At 43.1% G+C, this 18,866-nt stretch overlaps 1 protein-coding gene across 1 annotated transcript in view; it reads right to left on the reverse strand.

Moving 5' to 3' along the window:
- LOC106583196 (G-protein coupled receptor 22) overlaps positions 1 to 18,283 on the reverse strand; it is a 29,729-nt gene extending 11,446 nt beyond the window's left edge. Inside the window, exon 1 of the mRNA XM_014167102.2 lies at positions 17,850 to 18,283. The gene's annotated coding sequence lies outside the window, so the exon portion shown is untranslated. The remainder of the gene's footprint in view (positions 1 to 17,849) is intronic.
- Between the last annotated feature and the right edge of the window lie 583 nt (positions 18,284 to 18,866).

Genomic DNA, 18,866 nt, shown 5'->3' on the forward strand with positions numbered 1-18,866 from the left:
AGGGCCACAGCACGGGGTAAGAAACTTTTCAGGTGGCGGGAGGTTTTGGTCATAAGTGACCTGAACCGCCTGGCAGAAGGGCATTTTTGGAGGAGGTGGTGACCGGGGTGGGAGGGGTCGACGATGACCTTTCCTGCAGGCGCAGACCCAAACCAGGTGGTGATGGAGGAGGTGAGGAAGGACTCAACGATTGATGCATAAAACCGAATCAGGATTGACTGGAGATTGAGTTTTTTCAGCTGCAGGAAGTAGTACATACACTGGTGTACCTTCTTGGTGACCGCTGTGATGTTGTCCTCCCACTTGAGGTTGTGGGCGATGATGGTCCCAAGGAATTTGAAAGATTCAGCCTTGCTAACAGCTGAGTCTTCAATCTTGAGGGGGCGTTTTCTGAAGTCAACCAACATCTCCTTGTTTTTTTCTGTGTTGAATTCCAAGTTTATTGTGACTGCACCAGGCCACCTGCCGGTCAACCTCTCCATGGTACATGGACTTGCCGTCGATGAGACGAACCAGTCTGACTCAAGAGACTCGAGTCTGACTCAAGTCACAAATTTGATGACTTGAGACTCGATTTGATAGATAATAAAATAACTTGAGACTTGACTTGGACTTGGATCCTCAAGACTCGGGACTCAACTTTGACTTGAGACTGATGACCTGAAATTATCTGGCCAGGTTTTGTAATGTTTTGTCGCTCATTTTGAGACACAGTCTCCATGGATTACTCTCCACGCAGTCAATAGCCGCAGCATCAACCTTGCAACAACAACAAAAAGGGCAACAGATTGGCTAGTGAAACGCACACTCAACCCTTTAATTGGATCAGCAAACTGTCAATCAACACTGGCCAGCAGTTTGCTGATTTACTGTACAGTTATAGGATCAGGCGCAGGGCAAACGTCAAATTGTAGGGAGAGAGAATTGCCATAATAAATTAAATAAATATGCAGCTCCAAAAAATGTTTGGCGGTCAAGAATATTAAGTGTTTACTTTGCAAGCTTACGAGCAATCGAGCATCAATCAACAATTGCTAGCATAGGCCTACTAGCATTTCATCATTCCATCCCAGTACTCTTTATTGCAACACTTGTTTAATGTTTGATAAGATACATTTTAATTTAGCCTACTATTTCTTACCCTCTGAGTGGGCGCGATGTTTATTGTGTACTTCGATGTTTGCAAGATTCATGAGGTAGAAGTTCTGTTTATTAAATTCAATGTATGGTTTCCTTTGTTCATATTTTCAGGGATATTTCAGAGTTCTGTGTGTTTGTGTCCTATGTCTCAGTCATTCTGGTTGTACAGTGGCTTGCGAAAGTATTCACCCCCTTGGCATTTTTCCTATTTTGTTGCCTTACAACCTGGAATTAAAATAGATTTTTGGGGGGGGTTTGTATTATTTGATTTACACAACATGCCTACTACTTTGAAGATACAAAATATGTTTTATTGTGAAACAAACAAGAAATAACACAAAAAGCAGAAAACTTGAGCATGCATAACTATTCACTCCCCAAAGTCAATACTTTGTAGAGCCACCTTTTGCAAGACTCTTGGGGTATGTCTCTATAAGCTTGACACATCTAGCCACTGGGATTTTTGGCCATTCTTCAAGGCAAAACTCCTCCAGCTCCTTCAAGTCGGATGGGTTTCGATGGTGTACATTCATCTTTAAGTCATACCACAGATTCTCAATTGGATTGAGGTCTGGGCTTTGACTAGGCCATTCCAAGACATTGACATTTTTCCCCTTAAACCACTCGAGTGTTGCTTTAGCAGTATGCTTAGGGTCATTGTCCTGCTGGAAGGTGAACTTCCGTCCTTTTTTTATAACCCAACCCTGATCTGCATTTCTCCACAAATTTGTCCCTGACCTGTTTGGAGAGCTCCTTGGTCTTCATGGTGCTACTTGCTTGGTGGTGCCCCATGCTTAGTGGTGTTGCAGACTCTGGGGACTTTCAGAACAGGTGTATATATACTGAGATCATGTGACACTTAAATAAAGTCCACCTGTGTGCAATCAAACTAATTATGTGACTTCTGAAGATAATTTGTTGCACCAGATCTTATTTAGGAGCATCATCGCAAAGGCGGTGGATACATATGCACGCACCACGTTTCCGCATTTATTTTGTAAATTTCGCTTCACCAATTTGGACTATTTTGTGTATGTCCATCACATGAAATCCAAATAAAAATCTATTTAAATTACAGATTGTAATGTAACAAAATAGGAAAAATGCCAAGGGGGTGAATACTTTTGCAAGGCACTGTATGTAATAGGAGGGCGCACCCCAGTGCTCATAGAAATAAGCTATGTAGTCTGCGCGCCACGCTTTGGAGTCAGTACGTTGAATAAGAGAAATGTATTGCCTAAATATCATTAAGTCTGATTAAGACGTATATACCAATATAACAATGGTTGTGAAAATTGTCTTTTACTTTATACAACCAGTTTATTGTTTAATTGCCAATTGGGTAATTGTATGGTCCTGGGAGGGGCCAAGTACTTTTATTTTGGCTAACACATTGTGATTATGTATTTGTAAAATATGGACTTTATAGCAGTCATAAGGGCATGACATCAGCAGAAGGCGAGGCAGGTTGAAGTGCTAATTTATTTACAGGTCTTGCTTGCCGTTCTTAAGTTTTGTAATTGGGCTCCCGAGTGGCGCAGCGGTCTAAGGCACTGCTTCTCAGTGCTGGAGGCGACACTACAGACACCCTGGTTTGATTACAGGCTGTGATTGGGAGTCCCATAGGGCGGTGCACAATTGGCCCAGCGTCGTCCGGGTTTGGCCGGTGTAGGCCGTCATTGTAAATAAGAATTTGTTCTTAACGGACTTGCCTAGTTAAAGTTGGTTTTGTACACCAGCTTCAAACAGCTGAAAATACAATATTTTGGGTTATTGAAAATATATTTCACAGCGGTTTAGATAAACTGAAATTGGGCGAAATATTAGCATTTTAGCAAAAGGAAATGGCAGAGCGATTTCTGCATATTGCACCTTTAAGTGTGGCTGGAGAGACCTTGTCCAGGCCGGCAGCGTTCTTGCTGTTCTGTTTCCTAAAGAGTCTGTTGACCTCATGCTGTGTGATGACATGGGGTGGGGGAAGGGGGAGGGCAGCCTGGGACAGGATGGCGGGTACCTGGGATGGCAGAGGGGTAGAGTAGAGAGGAGCCTGGAGAGGTATGGGGAAGGGAGGGGTGGGTTTGGGTAGATGGGTGAGAGGCGGAAGTGGCAAGGAGGGGGAGGTGGAGGGGGGTATTGTCCTGGTGATTGAAGAGACATTGTGAGTCAAATCTGCAGTAAAACTGGTTTAGTTTATTCGGCAGTGAGGGGTCATCTGCCGTCTGAGAGCTTTTGGTTTGTAGTTGGTAATTTGTTTTAGTCCTTTCCAGACAAATGAGCAGTCGTTGCTGGAGAACTGCTGCTGTAGCCTGACTTTGTACTGCTGTTTGGCTGCCTTAATTCCTGAGAGTAGCTTTTTCTTGGCCTCTCTGTAGAGGTCCCTGGTCTTGCTCCTGTGGTCTTCCTCTCTGGCAGAGCAGAGAGCCCTGTGGGCTTCCACGTTGGCACTGCGGAGAGCCCTCAGCTCACCAGTGAACCATGGCTTGTCGCTGCTGTGTGATAGAAAAGTGTTTGATGGGATGCAGTTCTCCCCACATACACTGATGTAGGATGTGAACCTGTCTCTGTAGTCAAGTATGTTGGCATTGTTGTTCTTGAATATGTTCCAATCCGTGAACACGACAAGAATGAGAGATTGGTGTTGTCCCTATGTGACCCTATATTGATATGGACAACATGATGGACATCAAAGCAGTGACTCGCTCCTGCAGGTTCATGCTCTACAACATCCGTAGAGTACAACCCTACCTCACAAAAGAAGCGGCGCAGGTCTTAATCCAGGCACTTGTCATCTCTTATCTGTACTACTGCAACTCTCTGTTGGCTTGTGCCATCAAACCCCGGCAACTTATCCAGAATGCTGCAGCTCACCTGGTGCTCAACCTTCCCAAGTTCTCCCAAGTCCCCCCGCTCATACGCACACTCCACTGGCTTCCAGTTGAAGCTTGCATCCACTACAAGACCATGGTACTTGCCTACGGAGCAGCAAGAGGAACTGCCCCTCCCTACCTATGCTCAAACCCTTGGGCACTCAAAGCACTCCCTCCCCTCCAGAAAAACACTTTCGTAAACGAACACTCGTACTTGACTCTTTTCCCGCTTCCTAGCTCTGACTTTGCTGATAGCTACTTTATTGAGGAAAAATTTACTTACTATGACTGTGATATGTGGTTGTCCCACCAAGCTATTTTAAGATTAATGCACTAACTGTAAGAGTGTCTGCTAAATGACAAAAATGTAATAATGTAAAAATGTAAGGAGAGGTAAACTCAAGTTATTCCTTTTGACAAGAGGCGAGAGGGTGAAGAGAGTACCAAGAGGCAGAGTCAGAGAGAGAGAGCTAGATGGTGTTGAGACATGGCAGGGAGAAAATGGAAGTAAAAAAGGTTGACAGACTGATAAGAGAAAGTAGTAAGGTCTCTACATGCGATCAGTAACCAAGAGGAAAAACCTGTAAGTGCAGTGCCAAGCTGTTCATCTTCAGATAACTGTTGCTGTGATCAACAACTTGTGTTTGCTACTTCCAGTAGTACTATCTGTAGTTACCATGACGATCTGGCTCATTTTAGGTGAAACATCAACTCTCCAGCCGACCAGGGGCCAGAGACCTTTTTTCCAGACAGGGAAACAAGTTGCCTCAGAAGTAACACTGAAGTGAGACAATGCCTATCTGTCTCTGTCCACCTGTTCTAAACAGGGATTGGAACCAGTTCCTGGGAACAGAACAGAAAACTGCAAAATAACATTTTTAATGGAACAGAATCAGAACCGGGAACGAAAATAAGCTATACTATTCCGGAACAGAACCGTTATTTTAAAAGCATGGGAAGCGGTTAACCCTTTCACACGTACCATCACACGGGGTGTGATCGTTCTACAGTGGTCCCTGAAGCGTACGATCACACCCCGTGTGATTAGAACACTCATTTAGAACGCTCGTTTAGAACGGCCAGTTTTGAATGACGCAACGATCAGCATTTGAGCTGGCCACACTTTTTTCAGAAACTATTTACACAAACACAGTCCTTACAAAGTTATGTCCAGAATGTTAGCAGTTTATTTTTGGATGCAATGTTCAGATATTCACAGAAGTGTATATATAGCATAACACGATCATCCTAACCGGAAAAATGTAGGCTACATTTGTCCTAGCGCTAACTGAGGAAAGATTGACCCAACACAAGCAGTCATATTTTCTAACTCTCGGCTGACATAAACTACAATATGAATTAGCTAATAGCAATTACTATGTATAATTAATCACATCATGGGAGAGCTCACCATTGATCGAAATAATTAGGTAAAACACTTTCTAGAAATTGAATGTAATCCGTCGATTAGTTTCAGTGCGCAGGCATGCATTTTTTCCTCACAGAAACCAAAGATAATAAGAGAAGACAAGATGAGTTTGGTCTGTTTATAGTATGCATGTTGAAGGGGTGTGTCATCTACTGTCGTTCACATCCCACCATTAATTTCCAGAAGTCCTCAAAAAATGAGTGAACTCTTACTCACCTCATTTTGTTATAACATCTTTGGTCAAACAGATGATTACGTGAAACCCAGAATGCATTGTATGTCAACAAACATGGCTTCATACACATAGCTGGAATTAGCTTAGCTCATCATAATCAGTACAACCTTCAAAACATTATTTTACACACATACTATGCGCCCATTACAATTTATGCAAAAATCAGAACGCATGATTTATCACCGGTAATTGAAAAACGTGAATAAAATAGTAAATATATCAATAATACCACACAAAACATTTTCTGATAGTGATTTATTGATACAAATGGCGCATGCAGGCAGTCAATCACGGTAACCTCTCACTCCCACTCTGAGCCATTCAGTGTTGTTGTTTATGTAACAATCACATTCTGGAATGGAGAGAACGTTCGAACATCACGTGCATAAAAAAACTTGCGCTGGGGCGACCGTTAGAGATATTTGTAACTCACACGTGAAAGGGTTAATAATGTTAATTTACTTAATTTTTTTCAGTCCCACAAAAAAACGCAACCAAGCACCTATGCAAAGCCCTCACTCAGTGTCTGCCTGCCATCTGAAAATCTTTGCCAGTGTGTGTGTGTGTGTGTGTAGGCTACCTGCCCCTCCCCCTCTGAAGCATAGTCTACTGTAGACTACTGACGTTACAAGCGTGATTCAGAAATTAGATGTTTTTATTAGAGAAGACTGGATTAACCTTTTCACTAGTTGCAAAGAAAATGCCATATCTCAGACTGGCCAATAAAAATAAAAGATTAAGATGGGCAAAAGAACACAGACACTGGACAGAAGAACTCTGCCTAGAAGGCCAGCATCCCGGAGTCGCCTCTTCACTGTTAATGTTGAGACTGGTGTTTTGCGGGTACTATTTAATGAAGCTGCCAGTTGAGGACTAATAAAGCGTCTGTTTCTCAAACTAGACAGTCTAATGTACTTGTCTTCTTGCTCAGTTGTGCACCGGGGCCTCCCACTCCTCTTTCTATTCTGGTTAGAGCCAGATTGCGCTGTTCTGTGAAGGGAGTAGTACACAGCGTTGTACGAGGTCTTCAGTTTCTTGGAAATTTCTCGCATGGAATAGCCTTCATTTCTCAGAACAAGTATAGACTGATGAGTTTCAGAAGAAAATTATTTGTTTCCGGCCATTTTGAGCCTGTAATCGAATCCACAAATGTTGACGCTCCAGATACTCAACTAGTCTAAAGGCGGCCAGTTTTATTGCCTCTTTAATCAGAACAACAGTTTTCAGCTGTGCTAACAAAATTGCAACAGGGTTTTCTAATGATCAATTAGCCTTTTAGAATGATCAACTTGGATTAGCTAGCACAACGTGCCATTGGAACGCAGGTTGCTGATAATGGGCCTCTGAACGCCCATGTAGATATTACCACTAAAATCAGCCGTTTCCTGCTACAATTGTCATTTACAAAATGAACAACATCTACACGTATTTCTGATCAATTTGATGTTATTTTAATGAACAAAAAAAAGTTTTTCTTTCAAAAACAAGGACATTTCTAAGTGATCCCAAACTTCTGAATGTATGTAGCCAGAAAAACAAGGTTCATGAAATTGACAACTTACTAAAACATCAGAAAACATTCATATTCTGACCATCTCTGAAACAGACATAAATAATTCCTTTGATGATGCAGTAGTAGCTATACACGGTTATAGCATATACAGAAAAGATAGGAATGCAAATGGAGGAGGTGTATATGCTATATATGTCCAGAGTAATATTCCTGTTAGGCTGAGAGACGATCTCATGTCAGATGATGTGGAAGTAATATAGCTACAGGTTCAACTGCCTTACCTAAAGCCTATTCTCATAGGAAGTTGCTATAGACCCCTTAGTGCTAGAAGTGTCACACCCTGATCTGTTACACATGTCTTTGTGATTGTCTCCACCCTCCTCCAGGTGTCACCCATCTTCCCCATTATTCCCAGTGTATTTATTCCTGTGTTCTCTGTTTGTCTGTTGCCAGTTCGTCTTGTCTTGTCAAGTGTACCAGCGTTTTTTTCCGAGCTCCTGATTTTTCCTACTCTCCGTTTTTCTAGTCCTCCCGGTTCTGACCTCTTGGCTGCCCTAACACTAAGCCCGCCTGCCTGACCACTCAGCCTGCCCTGACCTCGAGCCTGCCTGCCGCCTTGTACCGTTTGGACTCTGACCTGGTTTATGAACTTTTGCCTGTCCTCGACCTGCCTCTTGCCTTCCCCTTGTTGTTTAATACATTTCAGAGACTCAAACCATCTGCCTCCTGTGTCTGCATCTGGGTCTCGCCCTGTGCCGTTATAAAAAGTATAGTCATTTGGACTATACAGAATGTGTGAAATGCTCGATAATGTATGTGATATCACCAGAGAGATGTATTATATTTGTGTTTTGTTTCCTGTTTGGACCACAGGAAGAGTAGCCGCTGCCTTGGCAGCAGCTGATTGGGGATCCTAATAAAATACTAATACACTCGCCTGTGTGTGTTATTTGGCCAGCCAAGTATGCAGTAAACAGTGAACAATATAGCTGGAAGCAAGATGACACACCACAGACACAAAGTCCAGCAGGCATGTGATTGACAGGCCAGACAGAGATGGAGGGGATAGGGGAAGAGATGAAGACAACCAGCCTCATGTTCTATTTAACAACAACCCAAATAGAGGAGAAACGAGGGGAAAATGCCAGTCCCTGAGGTCATTAAAGTTTGATGGCAGATCCAGCACATCTCCCCAACCAGGAGCAAAAACTCCTAACAAAACACAAGCAATCAATCAACTGATTTGGCCAAGTCAAAGGAACCAATAAGATCCCAGTTGCCTACAAGAGGCCCCTCATTACCCATTCAGAAGCTTCATTTGGACTCAGGGGGTGACATCAGAGCCTTGTGTGTTCCTCTGTGCCCTCTTCATTAGTTTGACTCTGTTCAGATCGATGTGTGACTGGTACAAACTTTGCATCAGTCACACATTATTTCAGAAAGACAGCAAGTTCTACCACCTCACCAAGCAGGCAACCAATAGACCTTGCTTATGGCTATCGAGCTCATGACGTTCAATTTGATCGAACTACTAGACTCAACCAGCAGATAGAAACATTGTTTTAGAACTTATAATAGAATTAAGTGCACACTGTCTTGTTGACAGATTTAACAAATAAACACAAAAAACAGTATTTATTGGTCCTAAGTAGAGGTGTGTCACTCTAACCAGAGCGAGAACTCTGCTCCATCTACTACAGTTATGGTGCTCTGTTGCTATGGCATAGGTGAGAGTTGACTGACAGCTAGTCAAGCTCCTATAGTTCCACTGTCACAGGAGGCAAATCTATAAACAGATCCGGCTGTCAATGTGACAGGTTCTCATTAAGACACACACACACACACAGCAATGGCCTTGGGAGAAAAAATGGTGTGACATCTGCAAAAGGACAGAGGCCACCACTAAATCGAGAGTGAAAATATAGTGATAAAGTGTATTGATAGATGGGTACTGACAGAGAGAGGGAGCAAGGGGGAGGGACAGAGAAAGAGAGAGGGGGGTTGGAGGAAGAGAGAGAGTGATAGCGAGAGCGAGAAAGAGAATAAGAGGGCTAGAGAGAGAGCGAGAGAGAGATGGGAAGAGAGTGAAGAGACTGCTGACTCATGGCTGTCTTAGGTGTTTCTAATGTCCGCAGTGAGACAATCGATCAAAGGCTTAATTTTCCCACTCAATTCATCCCGCAGTGCTAACCGCTAGCAGCCTCCAGCTGGGCCAGCAGCCTCCCTGGCAGCCAACCAACACCTAGCAGAAAAAACAGCCTGTCCAAGCCCAACACAGAGCATGCTACTGCCAGCTCAATGCAAAGAAGCCAAATGAGAAAAGAAATGTAGCTGCCCGGTTCACTCTATTTTCTCTGGACAGTCATCAATAGTAAATAGAAATATTCTTACTACGGCTATTTTGTTTAGTGCTACTGGGATATGCTATTTAAAATCTGACAGTAAAATAATAGAATATGCTGCACCTGTCATTTTCACTTCTGCTCAGTTCGCTTAAAACACACCCCCACCACCCAACCATACACTGATATACACACTCACATGTACACACAATGCCTCCTGCGTCCCGCCTCAGGGATGGCTACGTCACACACGAGCACACACACGAGCACACACACACACACACACGAGCACACACACGAGCACACACACACACACACGCGAGCACACACACACGAGCACACACACACACACACGAGCACACACACACACACACGAGCACACACACACACACACACACACACACACACACACACACACACACACACACACACACACACACACACACACACACACACACACACACACACACACACACACACACACACACACACACACACGCCATATTGTGCCACCAATACACACAGCCTATCCCACCATCCACTGCTTCAAACCCCCACACAGGAACGTATCCTCTATCCCACATCACCACCACCAAACCACACAAACCCACTCCCCTTTGAAGATTGGTAACCATCTGTGGTAACTTACATCTTGTGTGTTTAAAAGACTGCTGGAACCCATCCACCTGTTTGAGAGTGAGAGTGAGACAGAGAGAGAGGGGGATGTAGGGAAGGAGTGATGAATGGGAGGGAGGTATAGAGGTGCAGATGGATGTTGAGTCGTGTAATCGCTTGAGGGGAATGTTTGGGCCCTATTCACTCCCTCTATCCAGCTCTCATTTGACCACTCCCAAACCCTCCTCCTCTTCTCTCCTCTTTTCCATCCATCATGCCTCCACCTTCTCTTGCTTGTTTTCTCTCTCCATATTTTCAGGATCTCCTCATAATGTAAATGTTGAGACCTTTTAAGCTCTTTCTGTATCAGCTATAATACCAATTAAAAACAGATTTCTAATTTCTATCACCAACATTTTGTATTTCCTTATAAATACCAATACTTGCTCTTTAAAAGAGCCTTTGGTTCCCACTCTCTCTCTCTGCCTTACTCACACAAACGGACACAGATGGCCTAACACCTACACAAAACAGCCCACAACTCACCCACCCAGCAACACGTCCACATGCCTGAGGTGAACCCAAATCCTGTCCAAAATGGCCCTGGTACAGTAAGGCAGAGGAACCCCTAAGGATAGCTAATGATGAAGAGGACCTTGATCTCCAGGTAACCCTTGGGTCCTGGGGCAGTGTCATTATTATCATGTGTCGGCTTATCAGACTGTTGTCAATGGAAGTTGCTTTAGCATCCGTTATAAAACCTTCTCACATCACATAACTATCCCCAGCCCCGAGAGACCAAGTCTGTCATTTAGCCATTACAAGTACCAGCCCATCAATAAGGCCAATCAAGACCGCAGCGCAATCAAGCCTCTTTAAAAAAGAGAATGAATCCAAATCAGGCGCCACTGAGTCACTGTATAATCAAGCTATGACGGAGAGGGTTTAAGCATAGCAGGCCGCATGGAGAGAAATTATGAAGCTGGTAGGTTGTGTATTCTAGCACAATGTGATATGTAGTGCTGTTGAACAATAACTTAGTGGATTATAATTACATTCATTAGGATACATTTTTTTCCCATAATTACTCTCACATTACTTGAGGGGTTTTAAGTGCTAAGCGGTGCTAAGCAACGGTGGCGTCAGTTTGTGACGACCTTTCTGTCATGAGGCGTGAATGGATTCCCTGAGTTCTGTCTGGGGCACAAATGGCCATTTTAGGTGAAAAAACATGACAATCTCATAAATTGTGAGAACCAGCTTCACAGAAATTGCATTCAAATCCTGTGTATTTTTCTGACCTGGCCTGGGTTTCAAATACTTAAAAAAAAAGTCAAATACTTTGAGCTTTGCTTGAGTCTACCTGGAGTGCCAGATGGGCGGGTTTGCAATTTTAGTAGGCTACTTGTCTGTTGGTTTATTAAAACCAGACAAGCTCAAACAAATATTTGAATCAAATTCACAAGTATTTGAAACCCAGGTGTGGCATTTTCCCCTTTGTCATTCCCCCCACATGAGAACTATAGTTTTCGCAGACAGTTTGCCACTTTTAGGAAGTGTTTATGTATGAATTTGTCCCAGATAAGCAGGCTGCTGGTGTTGGGACGGAGGTGTAGTTTTGTTTTTGTTTCTCTCCCCTCCAGCCTTGCATCATCTATTTTGTCTTCTCCCACTGTTCAGTGCTCCCCCCAGTTAACTGTAATCCAATCAAGTCTGTGTTTGTGTCAGGGCATGCCATGGATCAATTTCACCACACTCCAGAGTCCCATTGTAACATTACAGTTCAAAATCTGCCTGAACAAGCCAAGGGAGAGGGAGAGAGGGGGAGAGGGAGAAGGAGAGAAAAACAGGAACAGAGAGAAGGGTAGATCAAGAGTTACACTTTTAGAGCAAAGGGAGAGAAAGAGAAAAGAACAGAGGATAGACACAGTAGCAGAAAGGCAAGACAGACAGACAGACAGACAGACAGACAGACAGACAGACAGACAGACAGACAGACAGACAGACAGACAGACAGACAGACAGACAGACAGACAGACAGACAGACAGACAGACAGACAGACAGACAGACAGACAGACAGACAGACAGACAGAGAAAGAGAGAGACAGAGAGAGACAGAGAGATGAGAGATATGAGAGGCCTAAGGAGGGTTAAAGTGATGAAGTTAAATCTCTCCAGAAGGCAATTAGAGCTCAATGAATCCCATCTATCTCCTGCAGACAGGGCGTCATTTGGGCAGGAGGGGAGGGCCACTACTGTCATCTCCCTCACTCCCTCCGCTAGGCTATCACACTGCAGTGACAGTCCTCAACAACGGAAGGAGAGGGAAATCAGCACCATACCGTCCTGCACGTGGCCTTGCCATACTACACATGTACACACGCATACAGGCACACACACACTCCCACACCCATGAACGGATGCACACGGGCACACATAGCACGGACACACACCCACGTGCACACGTTCACACACACGTGGACACACACAGCAAGCACACACACACACACACACACACACACACACACACACGTATGCACTCACACAGACACATGAACGGATAAAAAAGCACACACATTTGTGTTTTATCTCCCCACTTTCACAGCGATCTCCCCCTCCTTGATGGCGTATCTCTCCTTAGTGTCTCCCTCCACCTCACTGGCGATTTATCTTTCCATCTATCCATTTTGTCTGCTTTTCATGTGTCCATCCCACCCCCTCTCCTTACTTTTATCCTATCTAGCTTTGGATCACACACATCTCTCTCACTTTCTCTATGTATTTCTTGTGCGGTGGAGAAATCTCTTCTCGTCACTCATTATCTTGAATCAGTGAATTAATTGCAATGTGCTTCTAATTTCACATAGCCACCTCACTGCTTTACTCAGGGGAAAAGTCTGCACAGTAGAACTGTGTAAAACTGAACCCTCTTCATATTCATTTGTATTCATCCAACCCTGTTCAAACCTTCTGAGTCAGAGAGAGAAAAGATTAGAGATGGTTTTGGAGGTGCATGGAGCCCTGTGGTTCGAGGATGACTTTAAATATCCGGCCATTAAGAATAAGCAGAGGCTGTGGATCCGTTTGTAACCGCCCCGACCCCCGGATCTTTTTCCCCAGAGCTGAAGGTTCGATTCAAGTTCTGAGCATGTGTTATTTTACGCACTATTTTGTTTTTACTTATCTGCTGCTCAACCTCCCCTTCACGTTTCTCTCTTTATTCACCTTCTTCTGAACCCTAAACCAATTTGATGGACATGATTATGTAGCCAATGTCTCTGCCTTATATTACTGAGGGTAATTTAGGACATAGGCTGCAACCTTCTCCGTCTGTCATAACTAAGGATATTGCAGCAGCACAAGCAGGGCGCAGTCTACACATTGCAATCAGGAAAAACAATCTGCTTTTTAACCACACACATACATTTGCGATGATGTCATCTTTATAGTTATCCTGCCATATTGTATCCTGAAAAAGAACACTACTACTTTGACTGCATTTCTGCTCCCTACCATGCCAATGTTGCAATGATGATGAAAAAATGTCATTAAATCATTATTTAGACTGCGTGTCTGTGTCTTGCTTGTGTTTGATATGCTGCCTAAATAGCTGCATGTACTCCCTCCTGAAAAAAGAACATGAAATTGCTACTTAGACTGCCTGTTTGTGTCGTGCTTATGTTTGCAATAGCCTAGCCTACTGTTCCAACAGACAAATATGTTTGTTAAACAACATATCGATCATGTGCAACATGTCGAAGTGTGTAGACTACAACAGGAAAAGACGTCCGATCATTGAAGTGGCAGCAGAGTGAGCAGCACCTATGCAACAAAAAACATCTACTGTAGAGACCTCTCGGACCTTTAGTTGGCAGGAAGAAAGGTCCAGGAAAAGTTGGATCTGCAACCACTCTGTTAAGAATAATAGTCGTCCAGCATTCTTAGGAAATAAGGAATAGCTGGAACCAGTGAGTCTGTGTACTGTAGGCCCTCAGATACACAACACAAAAGCCCATCAGATATACCAACACAGATGAAAACATACTGTATGAACACATTCAAAACCACAAATGACTTAACCGTAGTCAACTGCCTTAAACAACAACCTTTCTTAGCCTTTCTTATTTCGGATGTCCCTAGACTTCCAGGCAAATTGTGACTCTCATGATGTTGTGAAATTTTAGGATAGTGAGTGTATTAGCCTCTACATCAGACCATTCAGTGCATTACAGAACAACTGTAAGAGGGAGCAAATATTTTACTCATTGTACAGAAATCAAATATGACAGCTTCCCTCAATTACTGCAGGAGCTAGCTGTAGAGTGACACATTTGTAGAAATATATCCCCCCACCACATCCACCATCAAATCCTCCATAAATACACACATGTGCACCACATCATGCACAGAAAGACAAACACCAAACAAACACTCTGTGTGCAAAATTGTAAATTGTATGCACACACGTTCTCTCTCTCTTTCTCTCGCACTCTCTCTCACACGCACACACACAGGGCCGGCTCCAGGCATAAGTATTTTTTAAATGTATTTTTATAAAGTCAGCGGGGGTCTCAACTTACTTTGAGAGTTAGAATAGTAGAAGACACAAGGTGCAAGTTCGAGATTTGGTTGTGCATCAGTAACTGACAGTCACTCAATTAGCCATGTCAGCTAACAATTTTTACATTGGTAAGTTAGTCTAGCTAGTTATCCAAACTTTTAGTAATCATGGCTGAATACCAACCGGGCACACAGGGCACGTGCCCAGGGGCCCCCATTGATTTTGCTAGTCACTCCCACTCAGATATCATTCCATGACATAAGTCATGGCAAAATGTGTAGAATAGCAGGAAATTAGCTTTAAAACTGCAAAACATTATCTCTGCCCCATGGCTAAATGTGTAGAATTGCAGAAAATTAACATTAAAACTCACGTTTTTCTCTCTGCCGTCAAGAGGGGGGGCCACAAAAAATGTGAGTGGAATGGGAATTGTTTTTTTGAGACAATCCCTTTGGGTTTCACAACAGGGACTCCGCAAGCAGCAATAGGAATGAGGAGGAAAGCAGCTCCTATAACACACAACTGACTGCATACAAATACACAGGCAATGTAAAATACTGTGTGACTACACAGCCTCTTTGATAACAGTAGGCCTATCAGTTATAGAGATACTTTAATCTAGTGATCCATAGGCTAGTTCTGAAACAAAACACTCAGATGCTATAGAAGTTTATATAGTAGCTTAGGCCTATATAAACACATACATACAGTGCAAGTCCAAAGTTTGGGTTTTTCTTTATTTTGACTATTTTCTACATCGCAGCATAATAGCGAAGACATCAAAACTATGAAATAACACATATGGAATTATGTAGTAAGCAAAAAAGTATTAAACAAATCAAAATATATTTTAGATTTTAAAAGTATGCACCCTTTGCCTTGATGACAGCTTTGCACACTCCCAGCATTCTCTCAACCAGCTTCACCTGGAATGCTTTTCCAACAGTCTTAAAATAGTGCCCACATATGCTGAGCACTTGTTGTCTGCTTTTCCTTCACTCTGCGGCCCAACTTATCCCAAACCATCTCAATTGGATTGAGGTCGGGGGATTGCGGAAGCCCGGTCATCTGATGGAGCACTCCATCACCCTCCTTGGTCAAATAGCCCTTACACAGCCTGGAGATGTGTTGGGTCATTTTTCTGTTGAAAAACAAATGATAGTCCCACTAAGCGCAAACCAGATGGGATGGCGTATCGTTGCAAAATGCTGTGGTAGCCATGCTGGTTAAGTGTGCCTTGAATTATAAATAAATCACAGACAGTGTCACCAGCAAAGCACCCCCACATCATCACACCTCCTCCTCCTCCATGCTTCACAGTGGGAACCACACATGCTGAGATCATCTGTTCACCTACTCTGCGTCTCACAAAGACATGGCAGTTGGAACCAAAAATCTCATATTTGTTCTCACCAGATCAAAGTACATATTTCCACAGTCCAGTCCATTTCTCGTGTTTCTTGGCCCAAGCAAGTCTCTTCTTCTTATTGGTGTATTTAATAGCGGTTTCTTTGCAGCAATTCGACCATGAAGGCCTGATTCACGCAGTCCCCTCTGAACAGTTGATGTTGAGATATGTCTATTACTTGAACTCTGTGAAGCATTTATTTGGGCTGCAATTTCTGAGGCTGGCAACTATAATGAATTTATCCTCTGCAGCAGAGGTAAGTCTGGGTCTTCCTTTCCTGTGGCGGTCCTCATGAGAGCCAGTTTCATCATAGCGCTTGATGGTTTTTGCGACTGCACTTGAAGAAACTTTCAAAGTTCTTGACATTTTCCGGATTGACTGACCGTCATGTCTTAAACTAATGATGGACTGTCGTTTCTCTTTGCTTATTTGAACTGTTCTTGCCATAATATGGACTTGGTCTTTTACCAAATAGGGCTATCTTCTGTATAACACCCTTAACTTGTCACAACACAACTGATTGGCTCAAACACATTAAGAAGGAAAGAAATTCCACAAATTAACTTTGAACAAGGCACACCTGTTAATTGAAATGCATTCCAGGTGACTACCTCATGAAGCTGGTTGAGAGAATGCCAAGAGTGTGCAAAGCTGTCATCATGCAAAGGGTGGCTACTTTGAAGAATTTAAAATATAAAATATATTTTGATTTGTTTAACACTTTTTGTTTTTTTACACGATTCCATGTGTTATGTATTCACTATTATTCAAGAATGTAGAAAAAAGGAAACATTTAAAATTATTAAAAAAAACCTGGAATGAGTTGGTGTGTCTAAACTTTTGACTAGGGCTGTATAGTAGGCAGCCTATAGGGCAGGGATATAATATGTAAGTGTGATTGTCTGATAGTACTCTATACATTTAGGTGATAAATGGATGTAGACTGCATGAAAACAAAGCTGTTTTACTACAGTAGTATAACTGACTACCTAAAGGACTGCTCTTTAGACTGAGCGCTACTAGTCCATCTAGTCTATGCTGTAGCATGGCTCTTCTCTCATCTTCCTTAATTTTGCCTATCTGGGACAAACTTAAACAAAATACCTTCATGGAATGAATTACGATTTTTTTTAAATACCCCTACTATGTGACAGTCAGTGGTGTTTGCAATGACAATATGCCTCTATAGTAGTCTAACATTTAGCCTACTTGCCACAATGAAGCATACAAAAAAAAAACTAGACCATGTACTATTACAGCATACACAGTAACAACTATGCACTTGGCCCATTTCTGTTAATTTGTCGTTCCAAAGCATCCTTAAAAACAACCATTCGACAGAGACACTCCTCCGCAGGACAGGCTTTGGTAAGCATCCCATTACTGCCATGGCTACGTTAGGTTACTGAGCTGGTAATGACGCTCCATGAACGTCTCTTCCCGACCCTCTGGGCTGATCGCACACTTCTACCGACTCTGCGTCCTTGCCATGTGGCCTCAACTGCAACATGTGTGTTAATGTTGCATAATTCAACATTTTTCAATTCAACAATTTCTTCCAACTTCTCTTATATCAATGTCTAAAACAAACAAATTATCCTTCAATAGATACATAAACTCTCAAAGATGCAATATAAATATATATGTAGAGGATGACATGGCGGAAGGCTAACGGCAGCCTATAACCTATATAGAATCATAAACATAATGTAAATGGTTTAGTTATTTTTTTACTTACCTCCTTGCGCCGGTTTAGCAGGGGAATTCCCGCTACATTCTACTGCAGGTGTCCGCGCGCTGCGCTATCTCTCGCGTGCACAGAGCCCCAAAGCTCCAGGACAGCCGGCTGTCAGCGCGCGACGTGACCGGAATAATTTCGCGTCTTTAGCGCGGGATTGGTACGAAATCCTCCACGGGACAAGAAAGAGAGGTTAGTACTGACCTTTTTCTGTTCATAAATCAATTAATTCCTCAACCTTTTAGCGTTTTCCCTCTCGAAATCAGCTCATTGTCTTTTCACAGAGTGAAGCATCCCACACATGGATCAATCAAACGCAACGCATAGATTACACATGCACTGCAGTTGGTAGACGCTCATAGGAGCACAGCCAATCCAACCCTTCTCCAATATGGTCACTATCTGCAGGCATAAGGGAAGGGATGTAGGAAGAGGAGGAGGGGGGATTGAGCGCTGTAGTTGGAGAGGGAATGGAATATGAGGGAGGGGGTGTGATGGGTATTGTTACAAGGACGACCTGAGATTCCTCAAGGGTGAATGCTCCCTAATAGTGATTCCTGAAACATTTCTGCTCCCTCTCACACACAGTACAACACTATATTACACCACCTCCGCCTTCTCTATCTCTCTCAGGGTGGGTATGTGAGGACAAGATGAAAGAATGGCAGGTCCGCTTGAGAAAAAATGGCCACTGTTTTCCTTTCTATTCAACAGATATTGTATTCAGACAATGTTCCATTTCATTTGGTTATTTTCCTCTATTTCCCCCTGTATTTTCTAGAGGTGAGAGCTCCCCTCAAGCAATCACACTGCCTTGAATATGAACAGGTGTCATTGAAGAGTGCAAAACTGAATTACTTTACACATTGTCTGATGTCAGACCCTGGCACAAAAATGTCAGCCATTGTCCATCCATATCAGACGTTTCAATCTCAATCTGTGAGAGGGTGAGAAGTTAAACCAAATAAATGATAAGATGACTCTGTCAACATGTCAGAGGGATGAATAGGGTGAATA

This window comes from Salmo salar, chromosome ssa22 (genome assembly GCF_905237065.1).
Source record: "Salmo salar chromosome ssa22, Ssal_v3.1, whole genome shotgun sequence".
In the NCBI taxonomy this organism is placed as follows: Eukaryota; Metazoa; Chordata; class Actinopteri; order Salmoniformes; family Salmonidae; genus Salmo; species Salmo salar.